The sequence below is a fragment of the Crinia signifera genome, chromosome 5, assembly GCF_055691185.1.
Source record: "Crinia signifera chromosome 5, ASM5569118v1, whole genome shotgun sequence".
In the NCBI taxonomy this organism is placed as follows: domain Eukaryota; kingdom Metazoa; phylum Chordata; class Amphibia; order Anura; family Myobatrachidae; genus Crinia; species Crinia signifera.
The window spans coordinates 290,660,338-290,670,044 of record NC_139221.1 but is presented as its reverse complement, the minus strand read 5'-3'; positions in this window follow the sequence as shown (position 1 = coordinate 290,670,044).

Here is a 9,707-nt window from a genome sequence, read left to right as displayed (position 1 = left end):
AACACATGTAAATGTTGACATAAGTGTGGCATTTCATTGGTGTCCATGTCGACACATGAGAATGAATATGAGAACATTCAAAAAATGAAAAATAAATCTCAAAATCTCATGTCAACCTTTTTCATTGTAAACCATAGCCATGGGGAGGGGGGGTTTGCCGCGAATCGCGGGAGGGGGTGGTCGCGGGGGTGCCGTGAATTGCGGGGGGGGGGGGTTACAGGGGGGCGCGAGTCGTGGGTATAAATAGGCACACCTCAGACTCAGCTCTGCGGTTGGAACGCAGGTTGTGGAACTACTGGCTCCAGCAAGCCTAACAGCAGCGCTGAAACGGCATCACATCCGTGTTCAAGCGCGTGCTGGTGGCTGCACTAAGTGAGCCTCAGGACTATTGTGATACATTGTATATGATAAAGTTACAAACCTGACTTATCCACATTACATGACTTTGGTAATATAAACAAGTCTTCCGTGCCACACTATATCTATTATAAATAATAACGGTGATAACGGGTAGTGGGGTCCCGCTAGGTGAGGATTCTTATCCTTTTTAAAAATCACTATTTGTTGTCTTATGTGTTGTCCAGTCCTTTTTATATCTTCGCAACTATTTTAAATGAACTCAATAAAAGTGATGTTTTACTAAGTATTATTTCTCTAGGTGCACCAAGAAAAGGCACTCTTTTCTGTCCTCCTTAAAATATCCTGTCTGTGCCTCTGGTAGCACACCCTCGCATTTACATATATTCAATTAATCAATTATGCTATGAGGGTCCACCCGTTTGTTACAATAAATCTACCTCTGTGCGACTGACAAACCTTTCTCTAAACATCACCTGTTTCACACATGTTATTAATTGATTAGAAAGGTGCTTCAACACAGGTGCTGGCAATCATTAATTAAGGGAGAAGTCCACAAACAGAGCAATGTGTCCTCCTGTTATATACACACTCACACACTTTGAGTGACAGATGTAGCCAAATATATAAGAGATGCTATTCATTTTCAACCATAGGAGGACCCTTCTGTTTTAATTGCTTCAGATGTCCTATTTAAGCTCTAGCTACTCACTGTCTAGAGGGGTATGGATAATTAGGTCGGCAAGTCCACCATTATTGGTCGACAGGCAGTAGGTCGAGACATAAAAAAGGTCACCATGCATTAAGATGACATGTCAAAGGGTGGACACAAGCAAAATGTCAACATGAAAAAGGTTGATGAGTTCTTTCCATTTTTTGGGTGTCTATGTCAACATAGAGCTCAATGGACCCATATAAGTGTACCACGTCCCCGCGCCATATTTCTGGCGCACTATTATAATCCCGCTCCATGTCCACTAGTATGGTGGACTGGTTTTAAAAAACCAAACATAAAAATATTATGTCAACCTTTTTTATGTCAACCTTTTGCATGACGACCACCATCTAGAAAGGAGCACCCAGGGTGGTATAAGGTGTATCAAAATACGGTACTTATGTAATATCTGGGCTCCCGTTTTTCTTATGAGACCGCGTCCCCTCGCAAGCCTCGCTGCGCTCGCCGCGCTTTGGGCACGGTGGCTCGCTGCGCTCGCCACACTATATAAAATCAACTCCATGCGTAGTTGGATAGTAGGGGTATGAAAAAATTGGGTGCATTTAACATGGGTGCCCAGATAATACATAAGTACCCAAAATACAGTACATGCAATATGGAAACCGATACACATGTAATGCGAGATAAGTCATTAAACAGTGCTAAATAAGGAAAGAAATAGAAACAAAGACAAAAACACAAGACAAAAGACACACAACACAAGGGAAGTATAGAGGACAGGGTAGGAGGGGAGGGGCGGGTTAGCTTTAATAAGAGAAGAGAAAAAGGGGTGGGGGAGGGGAAAGGAGTGCTAAGAGGAATCTCAATATAATATGAGGAGGAACAGATACCAGTATATCATCATCACTAAACATGAAGACCAAATGTCAAGGCATATACATAATAATTCAGATTTAGCTAGAAGAAACAAAATCTTTGTGGGGCTGTCTTTCCAATCCAATGAATTAGGATGGATTTCTTTGCCACAGCGAGTATTAAAATAAGCAGTGAAAAGGCATGCCCTTTTAGTCCATTGACCACAAGCGAAAAGACAACCCATAAGTGCTAAAGGTTCCATCCATAGTAAATCTGACGTGAAACATATCAAAAAGAAAATGAATAACTTTCCACCAAAATCTTCTAATCTTATAGTAATTCCACATGCAATGTGCGAAGTCGAACACTGCAGGCCCACATTTAGGGCATTTACCCGACTCCTCTCGTACCACATATTTGCATCTATGAGGCGTTATATAATTACTTCACCACTCCTCCTCTTCCATTGATAGTAGGTGTCCCCCATCATTTTATTCTTGGCCCTCTTCTTCTCTATCTCTATACGTCCTCTCTGGGTGAGCTCATTTGCTTACTTAACTTCCACTATCACCTCTATGCTGATAATACTAAAATCTACTGCTCCTTTCCTGATCGCTCTCCCTCTATCCTCACTCATATCTCCAGCTGTCTCTCTGCTGTCTACTCTTGGATGACCCAGCGCTTTTTTAGACTTAAAATATCAAAGACTAAGCTGACCTCTTCCCACCCTCCTGCATAAAACCTGACCATCTCTCATCCCAACCTGTTTATGCCCACTTCTTTCCCTTCTGTGTCACCCCTGTCTGTCTAACCCTCTCCTTTTAGAATGTAAGCTCTCACGAGCAGGGCCTCTCTCCTCGTGTGCCTTTCTTAGAATATATAAACCACTGCCACCCTGATGATTGCTGCAGTGTCCTGTCCCCTGATGCAACTATCCATATTAACCATGTACTTGTCCTAAACTGTCTTGTGCTGTAATTTGGTATGTGTTTTTGCTCATAACTATGCTCTGCAAAGCGCTGCGTAATATGTATGCGCTATATAAGAAACTGTTAATAAATAAATAATAAATATAAGCACTGTGCACAGTACATAAATAAACCAGCAGATACACCGAATTTATGGCTTTCAATGACGTAATATGTAATCCGATAATATCATCTAACTGAGATATATATGGACTGTCATGTGTCCGTTTGTCTAATAGTAACCGCCATTGTATGTTACCTACACATTTATACAAGGCAATGGGTCTAGAGCGCTTTGGGATAGTGGCTGTGTGCTGTCTACAAAGGCTGTCGTATGGTAGAGGGATGCCGCCCTTAAATAGATTACCAGAAAAAGAGAACAACCATCAGGCGCCAATGTACACAAATAACAACACTTTCATAAATATTTATGAAATAATCAAATAAAAATAATTGCATGCATGCAAAAAAACATATCCATAATATATTAAACGAATATATGTACACAGGAATAGGCACATACAATTAAAAAATAACCGTATTGAGTACTGATATTAAATAAATCCCGACTAGTACAGATTTAGTTGCACAGGGTGTTTGGTGATTAGATAGCTTTGCTGTAAATCCCAAAGGGAAGATATATGTCGGCAAGCTTTTAAATTGATGTCCCCCAATAAATGCAGTGTGTGTGTGGTAAGTTGATAGATACTCACACATAGGTCTCCAGAGTTGGAAGTTTGGGGGAAGCAGAAGTGTGCAGTTGCAGTTCTAATGTCCACAGGTAATTAAAGGATCTTAATAGATATATTAGCAGCCGTGGCCCGTTGTCAGGCTGTCAGATGGGCGAGTCATTAGCCACTGGATGTAGGTGCCGATGCTCTCACCTTGCGGCGTCTCTCGAGCTCCAGACTGAGGACCAACCAGCGGGCCAGATCGGAGGCAGAGACTGCCTGCTCCAAGCGGAAGCATGTCGGTAATAGATGTGAGTGCCACACTTGTATTGGATGTGTGCCCGGAATCCTGGGCTGTGCGCACACTTCTCAGTACTGGCATCTGTCAATAGGATCACTGTCTGTGCCGTCTGCACCAGGACTGGGTATTGAAGATTTTCAGGCTGGTAAATGCAGTTGAATAATTGTCCCTCAGGTCACCGGTCAGTTGTGCTCAGGATATCCTCAAAAACGCGTTTCGCCGCGCTAAGGCGGCTTTTTCAATTCGGTACTAGTCAGAACCTACACATTTATGTTTCATAATGAGCAAGAACAGATATTTTATTTTATGTTGTTTAGTTAACAGAAAATTGAAAAGTAATTCTATAGAAGAGACTTGTGAAAGAAGTATAGGGTGAGTGCAGGCCGGACTTTTATAGAAGTGAGGAAATGCCTCACCTAAAATACATAAATAGGTGCGTGCAGGGCAAATTAAATCTTTATGAAAGGTATAAAAAGGTATGTATACCTCCTCTCGTGTCAAAAACTTTGCTAGATAGGTCCAATCCGTTATCCCTACACATGTCATACAATGGATTGGATATGGAAGGTATGAAGGATGGGTTGCCCCATAGAGGAATAAACTGAGATAAGTAGGGGTTCCTGCTACAACATTTATTCATTGTCATCCACATGGCATGAGTATTTCTAAATAAAATATTAGTTTTAATCCCAGTTGTGATATCAGAGAGTTTCGTTTGAATCCGTGCTCCCGGAGCAAAGGGAGAAAAGACAGCACGGTCTGGTGCAATAGTGATAAGGGGCATCCTTGTCGGGTGCCCCTTCCAAGCTGAAAGTATTGTGAGAGAAGGCCATTGCATGATATGGATGATTTGGGGGATGTGTAAATAGTGCGGATTACTGATATAAATTGAGGGGGAAATCCAAATTGTGCTAGGGTATCGAATACATGAGGCCAAAGCACCAAATCGAATGCCTTCTCAGCGTCCAACGTAAGCACCATATGTGGGGCGTTGCAAGAGTCTGAAAGAGCATTTGAATGTTGGATGGCCGCCATTCTGTTACATTCATAACAGAATGGCGTCCGTAGATAAAACCTATTTGGTCTTTATGGATTATCGTAGGTAAAATAGGTTTCAATCTCTCCAACATTTCTTTGAACAGCTTTTAATCTCCATTTAGCAGAGATTGCGTGGTAAGATCCTGCCAAACCTAGATTCCTACCCACCATAGGAAGAACTCTTATTATAGCATCCGAAAAATACGGAGGAAGGGCCTTGTGTTCTTTAATATGATTAAAACAAGCCGTCAAAGGCTTGACAATATACGGTTCCATAAATTTGTAGAACTCGTTAGAGTAACCTTCTGGGCCTGGGGCCTTTGCCAGTTTCAACTCTTTTATAGCCCACAAAACTTCTTCAGTAGTAATTGGGGCGATCAGAGATATACATAAATGATCTGGAATTCGTGGTAGGGGCAAAGAGTGCCAAAAAGGGGTACAAGACTGTGGAGGAGGGGACGAAAAGGAAGAAGAAGAGTCTACTGATTCATTCTGAGAGGCCCGAGGAGGCGAATATAGTCCCATGTAATAATCTCTTAAAACATCAGCTATTTGTTCGTTAGAGTCGGTAACAGTGCCGTCGTCCCTAAGCAGTGGATGAACTACTGTTTTCTGCCTTGAGCCTTTCAGTAGATTGGTAAGCATAGATTCTACCTTATTACCGAACCTGTAACACTTGGAATTGACATTAAATAGGTATTTGTCACCCTGGATTCGAAGATATTCTTCGAAGTGTAATTTGGCCGATTGATAGGCTAGTTTTGTCTCCTGAGAAGGGTGTAGTTTAAAAGCCTGAAAAGCCTCAGAAGGGAGCATTTGAAGGTCAATATATTTGGATCTCTGATGTCTTTTAACCCTAGAAACATAGGCTGCTTGCCAAAAAGTTGTGGGATTAGAATCTGCAGCACACGCATTATCAGTAGAATACCCCTGCCATATTTATAACAATTTATCATGTAATCCCTAATTTTGAGTAAGGTGAGACAGAAATCTCCAAATAGGTTTAGTGGGAGATGAACTGAGTAATTCTATGGTTATAGATACAGTATCAAGCCATGGTCAGACAACACTGGTGGGTAGATTGTAGCAGACTTAGTGCAAAGAAATAGAGGATCGGCTATCAAAATATAGTCTATTCTAGACCGGGTTGGGATCATTTGGTCTACAGTATGATGGTCGACAGTCATTAGGTCGACACCATTAGGTCAACATGGGAAAAGGTCGGCATAAGTCTAGGTCGACATGAGGAAAGGTCGACATGGTTCTAGGTCGAAAGGTCATTAGTTCGACAGGTCATTAGTTCGACAATGTCTATGTCGACAGTCAAAAGGTCAACATGGGATTTTTCACTGTTTTGTTACCTGAATGTCAACACAGTCGACATGGACACAGTTTCAAGTGCACCGCAGCCCCTCGCATCGCTCACCATGCGTCGGGTACGGTTCCTCACTGCGCTCGGCACACTATTTTATTCTCCCTCCATGCCCTAGTGCAGGGGTGACCAACCGGGCAGAGGTAAAGAGCCGAAAAATATCTGTAGTCAAACCAAAGAGCCGACATCATGCGCGCGCCAAAGGCACATACAAACTTGAAATCCGACTGTCATAGGTTTGGTAGTTTTTGGATATCAAGAATTTAACCTGATAAGACACAAACCATCGCAAAACATAGTGCAATATGTTTAAAAAATATAACAATTTATTGGTCTCACAGGGCACTTACAAACAAACAGGATATTTTTGATCAGCCCAAAAGAGTCCATGTACATACAAGCTTAAATAGATAAAAAGAGGGCTTGGGATAGAAACGGGTATAAATATATATTAAAAGTCAAATAAAATCTAAAAAACTAAAAAATGGTCAAGAGTGCTCATTTAATTCAAATTCATTATTTAACCTGTTTGGTATCAAGGTTTTAAATGTATAAATCCATTCCTTTTTTGATCTGGATAAACATTGTTCAACATCTTTATTTCTGCATTTACTGTAGGCAAAATCTGCTGTATACCCCAAAATTTTGAAATAAAACATTTTTTACTTGTATGGTGTGTTTTAAAATGAGCTGAAAAAGAATGTGCATCAAGACCTTTATGAATATTGTAAATCAGTTCAGCCAATCTGGTTTTCATATTTCTAAGTGGTTTTCCCAATGTAAACCAGACTACATTTACATTCAAGTGCATAGATAATGTTCCTTGAATTACAAGTTAAAATTAGTAGATCTTGTATGTGTTTCCATTAATGCAGAAATCATGTATTTTACCACTAGCGTATATGGCACATAACTGTATGGCACATAAGACACAGCACACACACCTAAGGAAGCCCTTTATATACACACACACACACACAGTAGTGCCCTTCTAGAGATAAAAGTGGGATAGATAGGAATATGTTGCTTTAAAACCAGATCGTGGGTTAAAAGTTTCCAAGTATTTTCAAAAATCCTTTATATAGCCTTAAAAATGAAGCTATATTGAGATATAAAAGCCCACTAAATTTTTTCCTTATCAGGTTGTTTTTCCTTTTCTTTTAATAGATCTTTCCTAACAATCTGGTAAAATCTCTCTTTTGTCTTTTCTACTATTTCTGCTTTATAAGCCTTATTGTGAAATCTTTCTGAAACTTCTTTGTTTTGAACCTCACCTTATTCTGATCGGATCGGGGAAACGTGCGTACGGACGTTCACACCGAGCGTTTTCCGCACTCTCACGGTGAGCGTGAGTCCGGCCACAGAACAGCCACACATGGACAGACACAGACACCGACAAAGGTGAGTGGCGTACATTTGAGCATATGCCACCGTGCAGGGATGGATCTCAGCCTTTTACACACCGACACCTGGTGTACATATTAGCGTACGCCACCGTGCACGGACGGATCTCAGCCTTTTTTGCTCGGACACTCAGCGTGTCTCCCTGATCATGAGAGGATTTGCGTCCGAGCACGGTGGCGTACGCTTCACATATATTGGCCTGCAAGTATTCCCTTTGGCACATTGTTGGTGTTAGACGTGATAGATGTGTGACAATAAGTAATGTGACTTGTATGTTTTTGTTGCAGAGAAATAGTTGACACATGTCGACTCCTATGATTTCAAAATATGGAAAACACACTTGCATTAAGGGTGTAGATGTATACAAAATAAATAAATGTACATATTGAAACATGTGTAATTGGATTAATACTACATGAAAATAAACCAACCTTTAAATGGTAAGAAGTGTAGAAAGAGAACCTTCCAAAGTATTTCTGGGCTGTGTGTGGCTTGCAGGTACTGAAATGAGGCATTTCACTTAATAGCATGCAGCATTGCTTAATATTGCAGTCAGGTGTATGCAATTTACTTGTCATTGGCATTAATTAGCAGACCAGGGCGGCCGCACTCAGGCGGAAACTCTAAGAGTGGTATTGAGCACTCTTTGGCGTCCGACTGTTTTTGCTACAAAATGCACGTTGCGCTCGCCAAGCGAGGCGGTTGTCCCTCCGTGCAGTTTGAGTGCACACCCCCGTGTACGTCCAGGTATATGCCCAGTTTTGCCCAGTTTTCTAGCCTCTCCCCTAAAAACGCCCACATCACGCCCACTGTCACCGCATTTGCGGATAGGATTTTTTGCTTGGGACAGTCCGTTCATCAGCGGTGTGCTGATGCCACACATGCGCATACCGAATGATATGCATGCGCAGTAGAAAAAATCTGGACCGTGCGAACGCGGTCCGCCCACACCAACCAGAATAACCCCCATACTGTATTAAAGTGTCGGTGCTCTTGTGAATTGGCCAAATGGAATTCAGTCAAGCCAATTTGAGTCATGTTCAGTGATATGATCAATAAAACTATTGGAATCCGTAGATTTTCTAAAATGTCTTGTTTTAAGTTTATCCTCCTGGATATAAATCCATAGGTCTAAATATGAGATCCCATTTTGGCTGATGGCAAAGGATAATTTAATAGACATGTCATTCATGTTCAGGGTTTTACAAAAGGCATCTAAAATGGGCTTACAAGTATCACCCTTCCATATAAATAAAACATCATCAATAAAACACTGCCAGGATACCAGGTTCACCCGAAGTTTTCACTCCATCCATAGTGCACCTTCTTCCCAGTACACCATAAACAAGTTAGTGTAACTAAGGGTGAACCTGGTACCCATGGCAGTGCCCACAATTTGGAGATAAAATGTTCCATTAAAGATTAAATATTTATTCTCTAAAATAAACTTGATACCATCTAAAATATATTTTTTTAAGAATTGGAGATATAGTACTTTTATATAAAAAAAAGAATGTTGCTCTAAGACTTACATCTTTGTCATAAAGTGCTAACATGTGCACTGCATAAATAGATATTATTAGTCTACTTTAGGAGCCTGATTCAGACCTGTTCACTAGGCTGCATATTCTCACAGCCTAGCGAACAGGTCAGTGCCTCCCATCCCCCTGTCAAATGCCTGCCACCCGACACCCGTGCTGCCTGCATCCCCTCAATAACATGCAAGGGAATGTGTATGAGAACACATTCAATGGGATATGAATTAGGATATAACGTGCTTCATATGTCACCTGTATCTTTTAGATATGCTCTGGTATTTTTTACCAAGGGCTGCAAATGATGGTCTATAAAGGATCATAAATTTCATGTACTACTGTTGCAGCCTGAAATTATTCATCTTCCGGGAGATCTATTGGCATGCATTCATTCCAAATTAGAGTAGACTAAGACTTTATTGAAAATAACAGGATACAACTAATACAAGTTAGAAAGTGATTCATATAATAAGGTATAACACATTAAAAAGCTTGGGCATTTGCAAATACGGTACTTCTAAATAGGCAAG